Genomic DNA, 18,172 nt, shown 5'->3' with positions numbered 1-18,172 from the left:
CATAAGTCTGGATAGTGGATATGCATTGAACATAGAGAGCAAGTTTCAGGAGAGAGAGAATGAAGCTCATTACCTTCATGCCAAAGTGAGAAACAGATATTTATAAGCAATTGATTGAAAGACAGTTTTTACAAATATTTATAAGCAAAAAGAGAGTGAGACTCACAAAAATCAATCAAATGATTAATCGAAATAGATCTGAACGAAAACAATTGATCGATCAATTGATTGAAAGACAATTTTGACAGGGGCTGATCTCAGATCTATGTTCTCCGATGTAAAAAAAAGAGAGATAAATAAACGAATTAAATACTCACAAAATCAAAAGAGAGAATCACAAATCTGGACAATCAACCTTCAAATCTGCAAGAATCAACCTTCAAATCATCGACAACCTTCATGGATCTGAGAGAGAGAGAGAGAGAGAGAAACGTAGATCATTCAACAGTCAGTGACTGAGGGCTTTCAACCTCAAGAGCCTTCACAATATCTTCTGTTCAATCTCGATATCGAGGAAACTGAGAGTTTCTGAACATGGTGGTTGTACTATTTGCTGAATCTGAAGTGAAGAGAGAGAGAGAGAGTGAGAGTGATCAAGATTGAGAGAGGGTTTTGAAAAGGAGAGTCTGGAGTGAGATGGTTTTGAAAGGTCTCAAATGACGAGAAGGTTTTAATATGAACCGGCATGATCACTACATAGCTAAATGACGTTGTCTGACCTAAATGTAAGACAACGTTTACAAAACGTTGTGCTTGACTAATCAACAAAGACGTTTCAAAAAACTCTATATTATAAAGACCATGCAAAGTACTTTTCCTTGTAGTGTCAAGAACAACCATCATCCTTAAAAAGCAACAACACAACCTTCTAAGTTATAACTTAAGGCTTCCCATAGCAATAAAAATATTCTTCATGGAAGAAAGACCTCCCTAGCCAGCAAAACAGTAACCCTACACCACCAGCAACATCAAAGAACATATCAGTAGCAACAAGAAGAACAATAAAAAAGAGCCAAGCTCCCTTCGCACCTCAACCATCTTATCACTTCAATGTCTGTCAAGGCAGCTTGGAAAGAAGCTTCAGTTTGAGTTTCCTGATCCCGTCAAGGTAGCTAATAATACCAGACACTGGGTAATTGACAATAACAAAACAAGCTTTTGCCCAAAGAGCGAAACACAAGTTTACTAGGTGAATCACATCATGAGCATGCTGTTCTGAGTGATTAAAGACAATAGCATATTGAGCTAACCAGATAACCATGTAGAAGAGGGTCACCCAAAGTCGTTTCTCAAGGTTCCGAGAAGGAGGATCAAACCAACAGAGGCAGGGTAGACCGAACAAACACCGCCCGCACTAGTTTAAACAACAGGACCAGCATTCCCAACCGAACTGACAGTGAATCAAGAGATGGTATACAGATTTGACAAATCTCAAACACATTGGACAAAGCGCTTAAAACTCATTTAGGATTACCCCTGTTAGCTAAAAATTTCCTGAGAGCCTACTTTACCTAGAATAGCTTGCCAACAAAATATTATGACTTTGAATGGGCGAAGATTATTCCAAAAAAGAGATGCAGCTTGAGAGGAGAAACCTCAAAACCACAAGATAAATTTTCATAGACATTATAAAAAGATCTAATCGAATAGGTTCCATTATTTTTATCCCACTTTCATTGCAGCTTATCCTCCATGTCAAGTGTCAAGCAAAGCGAATTAAGTATTCATTAAATTATCCAAAAGGACATTCTCCCAAACAAATAAACTCCTCTTGAATTGCAAACACCACTTGTTCAAGCTTCCATCAAACAAAAGAACATCATTAACCATAACAGATTTCTGGGACAAAATCGAGAATATTCTAGGAACTCATCTTTCAAAGATTTATCACCGAACCATAAACCTTGCCAAAACATAACTTGACGTAGACCCCTAAACCAATCATAACAAAGAATCCCTTTTGAACAATATTCCTATTTGCAATGCAAAGACATACTTGGGATCTACCAATATTAAGGTCTAATTTGATAACCCTGGTAGGAGTTGGGATTGGATTGGTAATTTGATAAGTTCCGCATAGTTCGTGCTTAGTTGCACACCCAAAAAGAAAAAGCGTCGATAAACAATCCCATTAAACAATAAATTCCCAAAAATGCACGAATTAGGAATACCATGGGATGAATTTGTCCCATGAGAATGTGTGGCAAAAGAAAATTTTGCCTCTGCAATATATAAACAACAAAATCAACTTTTATGTAATGAGGTCTTACATGAAATTTCATATATTTAATCCAGACAGAGTTGTATTTTTGGTTGAAATGAGATGGTGTTCAAATTCTATAAAGGTTGGGCTGTTCAATTTTGAAAACTTAGCTAAGGTCAAGGCCAACGGTATTCTATTCTACAGCTACTTAATCTTAATAGTACAACAATTATTGTCTGGATTAAATATATTATTGTCTACTTAATCTTATTATTCTATTTTTGTTTAATAGTACAACAATTATTGTCTTAGTATTGAAGTAACAAGAGCCCTCAAGTCTGCTTTAGGTCTAGATTGATTTTCATGATAGTTCTTGCTCCAGCATGAAAGTTCCATTTTAGGGAAGGATGACATACCATGATATTTTTGTTTTAACTTTTATGTGGTGCATCTGTTCAATATAAATTAAGACCCTTTCCTCTTATTGGTTACTCCTCTAGGGCTTAGCTCAACCATCATTCACCTTTTACTCTCTATCTCTCTCCACTTGTTCTCTCTTCATCATCTCTCCTTTTCAATAGTTTTTCTCTCTCCCCTTCATCATTTGTCTTACTCCCTTCTACTTAGACCACAACTAAGAAAGGTTATTTAAAACTTCAAAACCCAGATGAAGTGTCTACTTTGGAAAAACAGTATAGAATGAAAACCCACCTATAATTGCTCACCATTAGTGAATGGAGAATTGAATTATAAAATGGCCATGTAAAAATCTTAATACTCACAATTTTTTTTCTTTGCATAATGTCCCAAGGACTTCACATTTTCAAGGGAAAAAAAGCCTATTTCTCATCCTATGACCTAAACAAGCCTTACTGAATTTCAAAGACTCCAAAAACAAAAACCACAAAGAAGCTTAAATTGCTTAAGGACTTATTAAGTACCCCAAAAAAAATTTGAAAAACTTGTTTTTTTAGTCAAAAATCTTCAAGAGCAAGACGAACAACATCGTTTTATCAGCAATTCCTATATTATCAAAATCATCGGTGTAAAAAAGGGTGTGAGAGAGAAATGACGGGGAGAGAGAAAGCAGTGAGAGGTGAAAAGGTGATGATGTGAAATGAGGAGAAGACGCAAGGGAAAAAATTTCAGATGACAATAATTGTCGTCTTGTCGCACAATAAGAAGAAAATGTGTCGTTATTGTCATTTGACAACCATGCTTTTCCATTTCTTCTTCTTCTTCTTCTTTAAAAAAAAATAAAAAATGCCAGATGACAGGGTGATTAATGGCATTTTTGAACACTAGAATTATGGCTCTTGTTTTAATGAACATAACAAATTTTAGTGTACAAATAGTTTCATAATTAAGTTTGGGCCTTTGTTGCTGCTCATTGGAAATAGAGCCCCTTTTGGAAGGAAGTGTTGTAGTCACTATGGAAACGTCCAAGCAACTCCTCTGTAGTTTATATGTCCAACGAACATTGACAACAACATCTATTCATATCAACATCATTAACTACGGAAAACATTGTAGGTCCTTCTCAGAAGACAGTGCTTTAATCACTATGGAAATGTCCAAGCAACTCCATTATAGAGCTTATATGCCCAACAAATATCGACAACATCTATTCATGTCAACATCATCAACTAAAGAAAACAAAAAGAACATGACAAGCAAGATTGTAACTACAAAGATAACAAGTATCTACAAAAAGAAAATGACAAAGCAAGATTGTACCTACAAAGACAAGGGCCTCTCTCTCTCTCTCTCTCTCTCTCTCTCTCTCTCTACAGAAAGAAAGTGACAAAGCAAACAAGGGCCAATCTCTCTCATTGGTTTAGGTAAAAGAAGGGTCGTCCTTATCACCTCAAAATCGCCCATATAAGTAGTCTTCAACCATCTTAAAGTTTCAAAACCAACATACCACTCTCTCTATTTCCATCAGCCATGGAATTTGTTAACTATCTAAGTTTGCTAGTTTTACTTATTCCTATCTTCCACTTCCTAACCAAGAAAACTTCCAACAAGCTCCCACCAGGTTCCATGGGATTACCCATCATAGGCCATAGCCTCAGCCTTCTACATGCGATACGAGCGAACAAGGATGAGGCATGGTTTGATGAAAGAATAAGAAAGTATGGCCCCATTTCAAAACTCAGCCTCTTTGGAACTCCTACAGTTTTTCTCCATGGACAGTCTGCAAACAAATTTATATACATGTGTGACAGCAAGACGGTTTCCAACCAGCAACCAGCATCAATGAGGAGAGTCTGTGGTGAGAAAATTATACTGGAGTTGAGTGGTGAAGATCACAAGCGAATAAGGGGAGCACTTTATCCTTTTTGAAGCCTGAAGCATTAAAACAATATGTTGGGAAGATGGATGAAGAAGTTAGAAAGCACATGGAGATGCATTGGCATGGCAAAAATGAGGTCAACGTATGTTGCAACTACTGATGTAAATTTCAAAACTCTAGATTTAAATCCATAGTTTTATCTAGTAACTAGTCAATAAAATTATAATGAAATGAAGATGGTCCTTTCTTTACAAAAGCAAATCATGACGTCATGAGTGGAACAAGAGATGCGCATGAGGTTTCTGTTTGGCTAGTAGCTATTTGAGAATCTACAAAACCAACCACATATACACATGGAGAAATGACAATTTCCATAGGACCTTAGACATGTAAACCTATTAATTTTTCCTCCTTGCATTAATAGTATGAAACAATTTGTCGATAATATAGGTGATGCCTTCGATGAAGACCCTCACATTCAAAATTATTTGTTCACTCATATTTGGAATAGAACGAGGAGCAAGAAGAGATGCACTAAGAGGTTTATTTCAAAACATGATTGAAGGAATGCTGTTAGTACCAGTGAATTTGCCTTAGCCTCCGAGCAAGGGAAAAAATGAAAACCATACTCATGGACCTTATAAGTGAGGAGGGTAACCTTGGAAAAAAATGGTGCTGCCCTTATCAAGATCTCATCACTTGCTTGCTTAGTATCCGCAATGAAGACAATTCAGCTCTACTGTCTGATGAGGAGATTGAGGACAATGCAGTCATTATAATGGTTGGAGAATATGACACATCCTCCATCCTCCTTACCTTCTTGATCAGGCTTTTAGCCAATGAACCATCCATTTATGCTGCTATTGTTCAAGGCATGCCCCCAACTAGCTCCCTCATCATGATTCATGAGAAAGATTTAAGAACTGAAAAGATAAAAGGATACTAGAAAATAGAACATACTGAAAAATTATCTGTTTTGAGATTGCAGAACAAGAGGAGATTGCTAAAAGCAAGACCCTGGGGGAGCTTCTCCCATGGGATGATCTTACCAAGATGAAATACACATGGAGAGTAGCAATGGAGACTCTTAAGTATAACCCCTCCTGGGTTCTGTTCCTTCCGGAGGGTTCTCAAAGATACAGAATTTGGAGGATATCTACTACCAAAAGGGTGGCAAGTATGCGTAAATATTGCAAATATTTCCATCATTGTAGATTAATTACCAGAACAAATGTATGTAATGTAAATAAAATAAAAGCTAGAAGTAACACAAATTTCTAATAAACAGGTCGTATGGGCAGCAAGCATGACTCACATGGATGAGACAATTTTCCCAAATCCATCAAAGATCAATCCAACACGCTTTGAGAAAAAAGCACCAGCCCCTCCTTACTGTTTTGTGGCATTCGGAGGAGGACCAAGAATGTGTCCTGCGTATGAGTGTGCCAGAATTGAAACACTAGCTATGATTCATTTCTTGGTGACCCAGTTCACATGTAAGCTTTCCTGCATTGACGATTCTTTCTGCAGAGATCCAATGCCAGTTTTCAATCAGGGGCTACCAATTCATATTAAACCAAAGAAATCTAATGGTGCGATTTAAGTGCACGTAGCTTTCATTGACTTTGATGAAAAACAATATTTCCCCTATTGAATAAACCTAATGTATCAGTTTAGTGGAAACAATTCAGCTATAAAAGTAAAAAAAATAAATTAAAAACTCACTTTCTACATTTTATTAACAAGATTTTGCTGTAGCAATTGTGTGCTGCAAGGACCCTTCTTCACAAGGTCAAGGGAATCACTCCTTGACAATTTGATTGATTTTCATGTCCAAGCACTCAAAAGGAATCAGTGGGAGCATTTATGTCACTATTACCATTTTGGTTCCTTATGAAGAAAATGGTGTATAATAACAATGCCAGTTATTTTGATGACCCGGGGCATAGCACCATTTCCAAAAAGCTCAAGTTAAGTCTAATGCTATGTTGCCTTTAGTTCATTTTATCCCAGAGGAACTTTTATTGAACTTATGATATTCCACTTTATGAGTGGGGTTATGTGACACATCTATAGGTAATCTGGCTCACCTTAACTTCTCAATGGGTAAACATTTTTATCCACGATGTTCAATTTGTCTAATCTGATGCATAATGAAATTTGGTCAAAACTTCATTTTTGCTTTCTGCCAAATATAAACTTTAAAAGAAGAAATAAAGTTTGTTAAATAACAATTCAGCTGCCCACTCAATCAAACCAGAATCTAGAATTATCCTACCAAGAAGTTAGTTGGCATTTAATCTTTGTCAATACTAGCATAATGTCTTATCCCTTTTTTCAATATTATGTGATATTGCAGAAGTACCATCTGAAGCTCATTCAACCCTGCTTCCACAGGAATCTTTCTGGCACTAACATAATCAAATTTTATGTCAATAAATTATCTAATATCCAAACACACATTAATGTGTACTAATTGGGCATTGTTTTTTATTTATTTTTTTTTTTAAAAAAAAATTATCTAATATCCATATGCATCTCATTCCAAGACAGAAACATATTAGACTCTACTAACATTTCAAGCTGATTATGATGGTGAAAACACCTCAAGTCTTAAAACTTCAAATCCTGCTGATCCCCATATGTTTTATGTTGATGTAAGATTTGGACGTGCAACTTAATATATCATATAAAGTTCTGTATTTGATAAAATATAGACATTTCCACTATTTTCAGTCAGGAATCCTTACAACATAGAAAAGAAAATTATTTCAACAGATAGAACAAAACAAATTCAAACTGAAACCAATAATGATCATATTACCAAATCAATAATATTAAATGTAAAAAGCACCTTTGAAGTATAGATGCTGTTACCATGTTTTGGTACTCTAAAAGCTTTTTTTCTTTGATTCATGGTATCCACCATGAGTGATGCAATTTGTTCACTTTTCCGCTTCACCACCTTCTCCTGCTCTTCTACTTGCCGCCCTCTGTTTTAATTGGGATCCACTTTCTAGGCCAAAGCCTCAACTTCCTGAGAGCACTAAACAACCCAAGGAACAGTGGCTACAAATGAGAATACAGAACATGGGTCAATTTCAAAGGTCAACCGCTTTGGCGCCCTATGGTTCTAGTCAAGCCAGCTGCAAATAGATTTGTACGCATTAATGATAGGATTGTACTTTCCAATGAGCAGCCAAAACCATTTTTTTAGTAAGCTTTTACTACAAAAAAAGAAAGTACCCAAAACAGAAGAATATACAACGGAACTCAAAACATTGCCAAGAGGCCACCTTGCTACAAGGCACACACAAAGGACCTAACCTAGAAAGGAAAGCCCCTCACAACCCGAGAAGAATAGGCACAAAGGACACTCAAACCCAAACCACCAAGAAACAAGCCTCTCACAACCCAAAAAAAGGTGCACAAAACACACTTCTCACTACCCGAGAAGCTAGACACAAAAACAAAACATAAAAAGAAAGAAAACCACTATCCCACATTTTCTTGCAATTTCACAATAAAGTTCTTAGGATTGGTAGATAATTTAGCAAAGGATTTTGCCCATGCAAGCTTTAGATTAAGAATCTTCTTGTCGAGCTTCCTCTTGGTCTCATCTCTAGAACAAAGAATGCAATGCATATTTCTTTTAGTATTCTTGATTTCCTTTTCTCTAGGAGTAGAAGACACATCTTTAGAAGCCACACTTCGAGAAAGGGCAGGCCCATCCAAAGTTGCCACACTTTGAGAAAGGGCAGGCCCATCCAAAGTCTCCTCCCCTGAAGGGGTGCTGATGGAGATCATGGAAAAAAGAAAAAGAGCAAATCTGGAATTTCACATGAAACACATTTAGGGCATCAAGATTTAAAGATTTGGAATAAATTTGAATCTTCATGTCATTATAGTTGGTTTTAGTAATTAAGGGTATAACAGTAAATCCAATAATTGTTGGACATGGGTTGTAGGGGTCACCCATGGATTTTATTTTGGGTCAAATTATTAAATGGGTTATTATATATGGGTTTTATTATGTCTAAAATAATCTTAGTAGTCAAAAGTCCAAGTTTCCTATTTTGATATTGAAGCAGAATTAGAAGTCATTAAAGTTTCCTATTATGATTGAAGTAGAATTAGAAGTCATAATTGGTCTAGAATATTAGTAGTTGCTAAATATTTTAGTTTCTAAATTTGAGAAATAGTCCTTATAAAATTAGGAGAATCTTTAGCCTATAAATATATGTGTAATCTCAATGATTCATTAGCAGAGTTAATATTATGAAAATTTGAGATTGTGTTTGTGTGATTGGCCTATCCCTTGTGAAGGTGAAGCACCTCTCTCTCTCTCTCTCTCTCACTCTCACCACCTCTTCTATCCAGCAAGATTACTGTTCACATCACTGTTCACGGTGCTCAGAACAGCCACCTGCCAGCCCCTACACACGTGTTTTCATTCCCAAAACCCTACCCTTTAATAAACCCTTAAACTCCTATATTTTAAAATACATTTGCAGCCACAAAATCCTACCAAATTCAACCCTATAAGCCTATACTTACTGCTCCCAGTATATTTAAACCGGGCTCACTACTTGTAGGAAAGTAATCCCTACTCGTCCTACATCAGATGCTCATCATTTCCCTTTCATTCACATCCCCCAGGTTGTGCAAACCTTTGGAATACACCTTCTCCTATTGCTTACACTCTACCTTGTTTGTTTTCTCCACCTTTTTTGAATTACATGATGCTAACACATCAAAATTATTAGATGAAGATGGAAGGTAATTGAATTCTACCAAAATTTATTGATGAATTATTACAAGCAAGTGGACAGTTCCAGAGACCAGAAGCATTTAAGACACAATAAGATTAAAGGGCTAATTAGGTAACACCTGGAGATGCATGGTCAAAATATAGTATACAAAAATTCTTAACCCAACCATTGCAATAAAATTTCACTTTCTAAAAAAGAAAGGAAGAACATCAACAAGAAACTAGTATTGTATATGTGCCTCTCTATGTCCTTAACAAAGGTAGTAGAAAATCTCCCACTTAGTCCAACAAAAAGTTTCTTACATTAATAGAACACTCAATGTACCTGGAAAAGATTTCATTGAAGTATATCGTATCATTAGCAATAAGTTGAAACTAAGCTCACTCACTAAAGCACTACTTTTGTGACAAGAATTAAATTCCCTTTAAACTAATGGAGAGTGTTCCTAGAAAGTTTTTCTTTGCAACTAGCTGTAAGTTAAAAGTGAGGTAACTAAATAAAACACAAATATTTTTGTCAGGAACTGACTTCAGTAAATCAAATGGGGAGTGTTTATCAAAATGCCTATTAAATAATCTTTTTTTATCAAAAACAAAAATAATATATTAATAAGCATAAATACAGAAAATTACAAGAAAGTGGGAAACAAAAAGTCCACCAAAAAAATCAAAAAAAGAATAAATAAATAAAAAGAGCAAAGCTCATCAAGATTATAGACTACTGATGACATATTGCCCACTGATTCTAAAAATCAAATATAATTGAATCCCCTTAAAAGGAAAAGAAAGCAAAGCCCCAAATGAGGATAAAAAACAATCTATCCCAAAGAGAATCCATGTCCTTAAATTTGTCCTCAAAGATTCTAGCAATGTGCCGCAACCAAATACCCATAAACAAAACAAAAGACAAAATTCCACAAAGCCTAGTTTTGAAATATGTAATTGGTCGTGAGACTCCTATGAGCCAAAGTCCACACAAAAACCTTAACGATTTGCTTCAAATTGTTCCAAATCCTAGAATGATGGAGAAAAGGGCGAGCATTGTGATTACCAATGATCTTGTTGAAAAACGGTTTGCCTGAGAAGATTCCCGAAGAATTAAGTGACCAAACCCATTTATCATTGACACTGGGTCTCACGGAGAAACCTTAAAGGATGTTCAACAAGGATGCCAAGTTGCCAACTCAATCGATTCACGATCATTAATATTTCTATAATAAAAAAAAAAAAAAAAATTGAAATTTCATGAAATCAGTGCCGATTGGGAAAGCACTATATATGCGATGGAACATTATAAGAACAGACCAAATGGTACAAATGTGGGAACAACACATCAAAAGAAGAATCCCCGAGCTAAGTATCTTTCCAAAAAGAAACACTCCCACCATTTTTTACCCTTACAAAAAGGAAGCAGGACTACACCGTCTAATGTAAATTTTTTATTTTTTTTTATTAACGACAAAAACAGAATTTATTGATAAAGAAAATGAGGTTACAAGATGAGGACAATGAGTCCTCTTACAAGTAAAGACAAAGAAAAACCACTATCAAATATAATGAAGAAAACAAACCAATATTCACAAACAGCTCTCCAATCATTAGATATCAAAAAAGTAAATGTAAACCCCAGAAAAGCCTCAAGACCACCTTATCTAACTATGATTACATATGACTATAGTTGAGGATTCCTTTGAACTCCAGAAGCTGAATGCTGTATTCTGTCTTTCAATGCTAACTTCAGATTTGCATGGAGTCACCAGTAGTAGAAGTACTGATTAATGACAAAAGACAAAACTGTACATTTTGCTCAGGGCATGCTAAATCCTAGAAGAAGGGTGAGAAAAAAAGACTATTCCTCATAAATTGACTGTTTTATTTCTTAAACTGAAACGAAAACATAACCCAATAATATAGAATCTTCCTAGTTGTGATTGGTAACACATCAGAAAGGTGTCAGAACCCCATTCAACCCAATTCAAAAATACCCAATTCCTAACTTCTTGTCAACTGATACAAGCATGTAATTCCAAATTTGAGTAATAATTGTTTTCTAAAACAAAGAAGACAAATGAGGTTAATGCACTTTTTCAGAAAACATATCCTGCAGAATTTGGAAACTAAGAAGGCAACTAATGTTATTTTTGTGCCAGCTATTTGATTGATGAAGAAAATCATATTTGACAACATTTACGCCCTTCAAACAAGGAAAATAAATCCACACGCTAGGTAGTGATTTTAACATCATGACATGTGGCCTGTGACTATTCACAATTAACCCTGTTCATGATTGTCACCTCATGGTGCAAGGAATGTGATTTTCCCAAGTAATTGTACATCTTTCGTTGACTAGTTTCAACATTGGACTTAAATCAAGCAGAAGGATCCATAAAGTTGTTCCTGACCTCATAAACGAGTAGATGAATGGGACAATGCTGTGCATCAGAGAAGATGAGCTCATCACTTGCACACTCAGAAACATGGTGAAGATAATGCAGTCACAATGATGGGAAGACATTGCAGATAATGCTATTATTATTATATTTTATGATACGGGGCTTTGTCTGACCTAACTTTCCAAATGCAGTTCTGTCAATGGCTTCAGCATTCATGCACAGGAAAAAATGCATGCACAACTCATACACATGCATGAATATGCACACAATTAATTGTACCTCAACTGGACAAGAATAGGAAGTAAATACATTTATCAAAAAACTATACAACAACTGGGCTCACAGAACAAGAAGAGAGAGCTAGGAAAATAGTTTCAAACAGCTTCTCACTAGGGATGACCTAACAAAATACACATGGCAAGCAATAAGGGAGACTATGAGGATTATCCCACCTCTCCTTCCTCTATTTGGTTCCTCCATAAGAATCCCCAAAGATTTTGAGCGTGATAGCTACCTAAAACCCGAAAGGTGGCAAATGGAGGTAGTTTTGTGCTTCAAGTCTAACTATTCTTCTTTTCATACGCAAATATTTTGTGCTTCAAGTCTGACACAGAGATGAACAAAACTTCTACATAGAAATTCAAAATCATGAAATTAACTCCAATTCTAATTCACCAACAAAGCGCAGGATTTTGATAGAAGTTGCAGAAAAGTGAATGAAATTTGAACATAGTGCCCAAGGAGTGTCCAATTGAAATAAAAATGCATCCTAAATGCATTATTCTAAATTTTGAACACTTCCACAAAGTTATGAGACCTGAAAACATTTACGTTAAACAATTGTGGATGAATTTGCAATGGCATGGATAATGGGGCAATTTTTGAAGGTTTAGAGAAGAGAAAGAGTTAGGGAAAGAGTTAGACATCATTCCCTCTTATATTAATAATACTGAGTAATTATAGGAGTGTCATAAGGCATAATATATGGGCTAGCCCATTACACCAATCAAGGAATAAATAAAGGGAAAATACAATCACATATTTCCTATTCTAACTTGTTGCCTATTCTAACACTTGCCCTCAAGCTGGTGCAAAGATATCTTCCATGCCCAGCTTGTTGAGAATGCCATGAAATGGTTTGCTTCCTAGCCCCTTGGTGAGAACATTGGCTAGTAGTCTCCAATCTTCACATATGGAATACATATGATGCCACTAGCGAGCTTTTCCTTGATGAAGTACCTATCAATCTCCACATGCTTAGTTCTATCATGTTGAAGGGGATTATGAGCTATGTTGATTGCGGTCTTGCTGTCACAGTATAGTCGCGTGGAGTCATTCTGATGGATTCCCAAGTCTCCCAATAGTAGTTTAATCCATAGTAACACACATACACCCTGAGCCATAGCCCTAAATTCTGCCTCAGCACTACATCCAGCCACTACATTCTGTTTCTTACTTTGCCATGTGACTAGATTGCCACCCACAAATTTGCAGTATCCGAAAGTTGGTCGTCTGTCAGTAACTGATCCAGCCCAATCTGCATCAGTAAATGCCTCCACATTGAGATGGCCATGTTTAGAGAAATAGAGACCCTTTCCAGGAGAAGCCTTCAAGTATCTCAAGATTCTCATAACTGTCTCTAAGTGGGAAGTTCTAGGAGCATGCATTAACTGGCTCACTATGCTCACGGCAATGGCAATGTTTGGACATGAGTGGGATAAATATATGAGCTTGCCCACTAGTCTCTAGTTTCTCCCCATGTCCACTAAATCTCCCTCTTGACCCTCACTCAGTTTCTAGCCCGGTTTTAGAGGTGTATCACATGGTCTGCCTCCAAGCATTCCAGTTTCCTTTAGCAAGTCGAGTACATACTTCCTCTGGCATATGAAGATGCCATCCTTGGACCGAGCTACTTTAATGCCCAAAAAATATTTCAAATAGCCTAAGTCTTTGATTTCAAACTCTTTGACTAAGTATTCTTTTAAACGAGGAATCTCCACAACATCATCTCCTGTCAGAACAATATTATCAACATAGACAATAAGAGCTATTGTCTTACCATGTGCGGAGTGTTTCACAAACAAAGTGTGATCAGCTTGACTTTGCTTGAACCCATATTTTAGCATAGCTTGAGCAAACCTTTCAAACCAAGTCCTAGGAGATTGCTTTAGCCTATAAAGTTACTTTCGGAGCCTACATACTTTACCGTTGGACTTGCCATCCGCAAAACCAAGAGGAATATCCATATAGACCTTTTCTGCTAGGTCTTCATAAAGGAAGGCATTCTTCACATCAAACTGATGAAGTGGCCAATCCAAATTTGCAGCAAGAGAGAGTAAGATTCTCACAGAATTCATCTTAGCAACCGTGCAAATGTCTCCTAGTAATCCACTCCATAAGTCTGAGTGAAGCGCTTAGCAACCAATCTTACTTTGTACCGCTCTATAGAACCATCTGCTTTGTGTTTTACCGTGTACACCCACTTACACCCAACTGGATTTTTGCCTCTAGGTAACTCCACTAACTCCCAAGTGCCACTCTTGCTAAGAGCTATCATCTCTTCCATCATGGCATGTTTACATTCAGGAATAGAGGGAGCGTCCTGAAAATTGGTAGGTAGACTCACAGAAGACACTTTGGACAGAAAAACTTCATATGAGGAAGACAAAATAGAATAAAAGACATGATTACTAAAAGGATGCTAAGTACATGACCTAACCCTCTTCCTATTAGCAATGGAAACATCTAGATCTGAAAAAGTAGGAATAGAAACACTAGAATCAGAATTACCTGGACTCTCAAGAGAGAGCGGCGACTCTTGACACTCAACTGGAGAAGAAGTTAACAGTAGAGGAAGGAAAATAGTTTCTTGCATCCAGGTGACTTGCTGTCTGTCCTTGTCCCTCATATAAACTGTCTGCTTCCTTGTCCTCAACAACTGTTGGCTCATCATTCGGTATCTATTCAACCACTGGCGGAAATGGAACAGAAATCTCTTCACACCAAGGCTCCCCCCTAAAGGGATGACTGTGAGACCGGGGGGTCGGAAAGTAAGGTTGAGACTCAAAGAAAGCAACATCTATGGAGACAAACCATTTGCGAGTGGGAGGATGATAACACTTATAACCCTTTTTGGTGGCAAAATAACCCAGAAAAACACACTTAAGAGATCTAGGATCTAATTTACCACGAGTGAGTGAATGATTATGGACAAAGCAAACACAGCCAAAAGTCTTAGGAGGAATGGAGAACCCGGAAGGGGTAGACCCGAACAAAAGTTGAAGAGGTGTTTGTTTTTGAAAGACTTAGGTAGGAAGGCGATTAATCAAATAAGCAGCAGTGAGAACTGCTTCCCCCCAATAGGACTGAGAAACCCGCATCTCAAAGGATAGACAACGGGTGACATCAAGAAGATGATGATTTTTGCGTTCTGCAACACCATTTTGTTGAGGAGTATTAGTGCATGAAGTCTGGTGAATAATGCCATGAGTGACGAAGTAAATTGCAAGACTAGAGTTAATATAATCCCCCCCATTATCAGAACGTAGAATTTTGACAATCGCCCCAAACTGAGTACAAACCATGTGAGGAAAGTTTTGAAACACAGAAAAGACCTCACTTTTATCTTTCATCAAATAGACCCAAGTGGCCCTGGAATAATCATCTATGAAGGTAAAAAACCATTTGTGACCGGTTAAAGACAAACCGAGATGGACCCCATACATCAGAATGAATCAAAGAAAATGGAATTAGACTTTTATTAATAGGAGCATAAGAGGCTCTGTGTTGTTTCCTAAGTTGACAAGTCTCACATTGAAAATCTGACACATTATTTTTCTCAAAAACAGAAGGAAATAAATGCTTAAGTAATAAAAAAGAGATATGTCCTAAGCGACGGTACCACAACTAAATGTCTTCCTTGGTAGATGGTAACTGAGTAGATGAATGAGCCAACTTGTCTGTCTGATCCAGAATGTAGAGCCCATTTTCCTCTCTACCACTGCCAATCCTCTTCCTCATGATAAGGTCATGAAAAAGACTATGATCAGGAAAAAACATCATGCTACAGTTTAAGTCACGGGTAATACGACTCAAAGATAAAAAATTAACACTGAAATTTGGAACATGAAAGATAGAAGACAAAGGAAGGGAAGAGGTGGCATGAATTAAACCTTTCCCTGACACAGACGAAATGGTACCATCAGCAATACGTGCTTTTTCCTTACCTGAGGAGGGGTTACACTCGGAAAATAAATTAAAGGAGCCAGACATATGGTCGGAAGCACCAGAATCAATAATCCATGGGACAGTCGTATGAGATAGCAATGCACATGGGGAGGAAGCCAAGTTACTTGAATTAGCAAAGGAAGAAGAAAGTGCACCTGCAGTAAAAGTGGAGGCTCGACGGTCTAGCAAATGGCGAAGAGTAAGCTCAAAATCCGAGACAGATAACCCCGAGACATCAGTAGCGGAGGAGCCAACTGGAGATGAAGATGGTGGCTCAACAATGTCTAAAAGATGGACTCATGCATTAGCCCCGCGGCCTCTAGTACCAAACCGACCCCCTTGAGTACCAGGACGGTCACCTTGGCCACCAGAGGGAGTTCCATGCAGCTTCCAACAAGTCTAGCGTGCGTGGCGAGGTCGACAACAGTAATCACAGTAAAGATGATCCTTCTCAGAGGAAGGACAAGAACCACGAGTTACACGGTCGCCATCTCGAGAGGGTGCAGAAACCAAGGCCAATTGATCAGTAGTAGCAGAAGGAAGCATCGTAGAACGGCTACTCTCCTCATTCTGCACAAAAGCAAAGGCTTCCTGGAGAGAAGGAAGCACATCGATGCCAAGTACTCTGCTCCGAACCAAATCATACTCCATATTTAGACCTTCCAAGAACTTGAAGACCCGCTCTTCTGCCACAAACTTCCGATAACCAACAGAATTAGTAGGATAGACAGGCTTGTAATGCTAAAGGTGATCAAGTTGTTTCCACCCATTGCTAAGGAAGTTAAAATACTAAAAGATAGTCTGCTCACCTTGTACCGACTGTTCAATAGAGCGACGTAACTCGAAAACCTGTGAGAAGTTCCCCTTCTGGAGTAAGTAGTTGCTACGGCCTTCTAAATATCCTGGGCAGTGTCCATAGACAAGTAGCCCTCTCCAATCTCCGAAACCATAGAATGGATAAACTAGCCCATAATCAGAGAATTGGTGATCTCCCACTGGTCATAATGAGGGTCAGTGATACCGGGTACCTGAACCTGCCCATCAACATATCCCATCTTCCCATTGCTCTTCAAGAAAATAGTCAGACTCTGCGACCACGCTAGCAAATTCAGACCATTGAATAGAGAGGTGATGATTCTAAGGCCAGTGTGGAGGTTATCTGTCATAGTGGAAAGGATAATAGAACTCTCGCCTTAAGATGGCTGAGAGGTAGTAGATTCACTGGTCAAATCCACCATGGAGACTCTAATAATTATTCCTCAAACACGATCCCTCAAACACAAGGCCAATCACAAACTCGGAAGACAAGGGTGGAGTAACAAACACAACAATAACTATAAAAGCATAGAGGGAGAATCCAATGTGGCTTTGTGTCTAGACTGTTTTTACATTAGAATATATATATATATATATATTTTTTTTTTTTGGGTCTGCTTCGGTATTGTTTAACCTTACCAGAAGACTCTGTATAATCATCACCAGTCTACTACGTAAGAGACTACATATTACATCACCAGAGGACTTCGACGAGCAGTGGAAGAGCAGCGATCACCCAGGCGAGACTGTGACAACCCCAGGCAACCCTAGAGGGCCCGACGACTTCGACCAGACCAGCAAGAAGGCTGGTCAGCCCCCTGGACCCTCGGTAGTGACTGGAGAGGCCTACCGAGAGAGAGAGAAGCCTAGGTAATGGTTGTCGAAGAGATAAAAAAAGCTAGGAGACCTAGGTAGAGTCTATTGCGGTTAGATGAGGCTGGGAGACCTGTTTGGGGCTGTCGTCTGGTCTATAGGAGAGAAGAGATCACCCGTAGTGATGGGTAACAGAAAAGGAGAGTTGGCTCTGACACCATGAAGGTTTAGAGAAGAGAAGAGAAAGAGTTAGGGAATGAGTTAGAATTCATTCCCTTTTATATTAATAATACTGAGTAATTATAGGAGTGCCACAAGGCACAATATATGGGCCAGCCCATTACACCAATCAAGGAATAAATAAAAGAAAAATAAAATCACATATTTCCTATTGTAACTTGTTGCCTGTTCTAACAATTTTATCAGACCGGCCAGTTTGAGGAGAGTTTCAATGCGACTTTTATTGCTTTGATCCCTAAGGTGGGAGGGACTGAGAATATTCGACAGTTTCGGCAGATTGGTTTGTTGGGAAGTGTGTACAAGCTTCTAGCGAAAGTTTTGGGAAATAGGCTTTGGTTGCAAATAGGGGATGTGGTTTCAAAATCACAGAATGCTTGTGGGTGACCGTAAGATTCTGGATGCAGTGTTAGTGT

At 37.8% G+C, this 18,172-nt stretch overlaps 1 long non-coding RNA gene and 1 pseudogene across 6 annotated transcripts in view; one reads left to right on the top strand and one right to left on the bottom strand.

Annotated features, from left to right (window-relative positions):
- LOC145798625 (uncharacterized) overlaps positions 1-18,172 on the bottom strand; it is a 217,928-nt gene that overhangs the window by 3,410 nt on the left and 196,346 nt on the right. The window lies entirely within an intron of this gene.
- LOC145798983 (beta-amyrin 28-monooxygenase-like) lies at positions 4,151-6,102 on the top strand (annotated as a pseudogene).

Source organism: Camellia sinensis, chromosome 9 (genome assembly GCF_055761805.1).
Source record: "Camellia sinensis isolate YWXY chromosome 9, ASM5576180v1, whole genome shotgun sequence".
NCBI lineage: Eukaryota > Viridiplantae > Streptophyta > Magnoliopsida > Ericales > Theaceae > Camellia > Camellia sinensis.
This window is presented reverse-complemented; position numbering and strand designations above follow the sequence as displayed.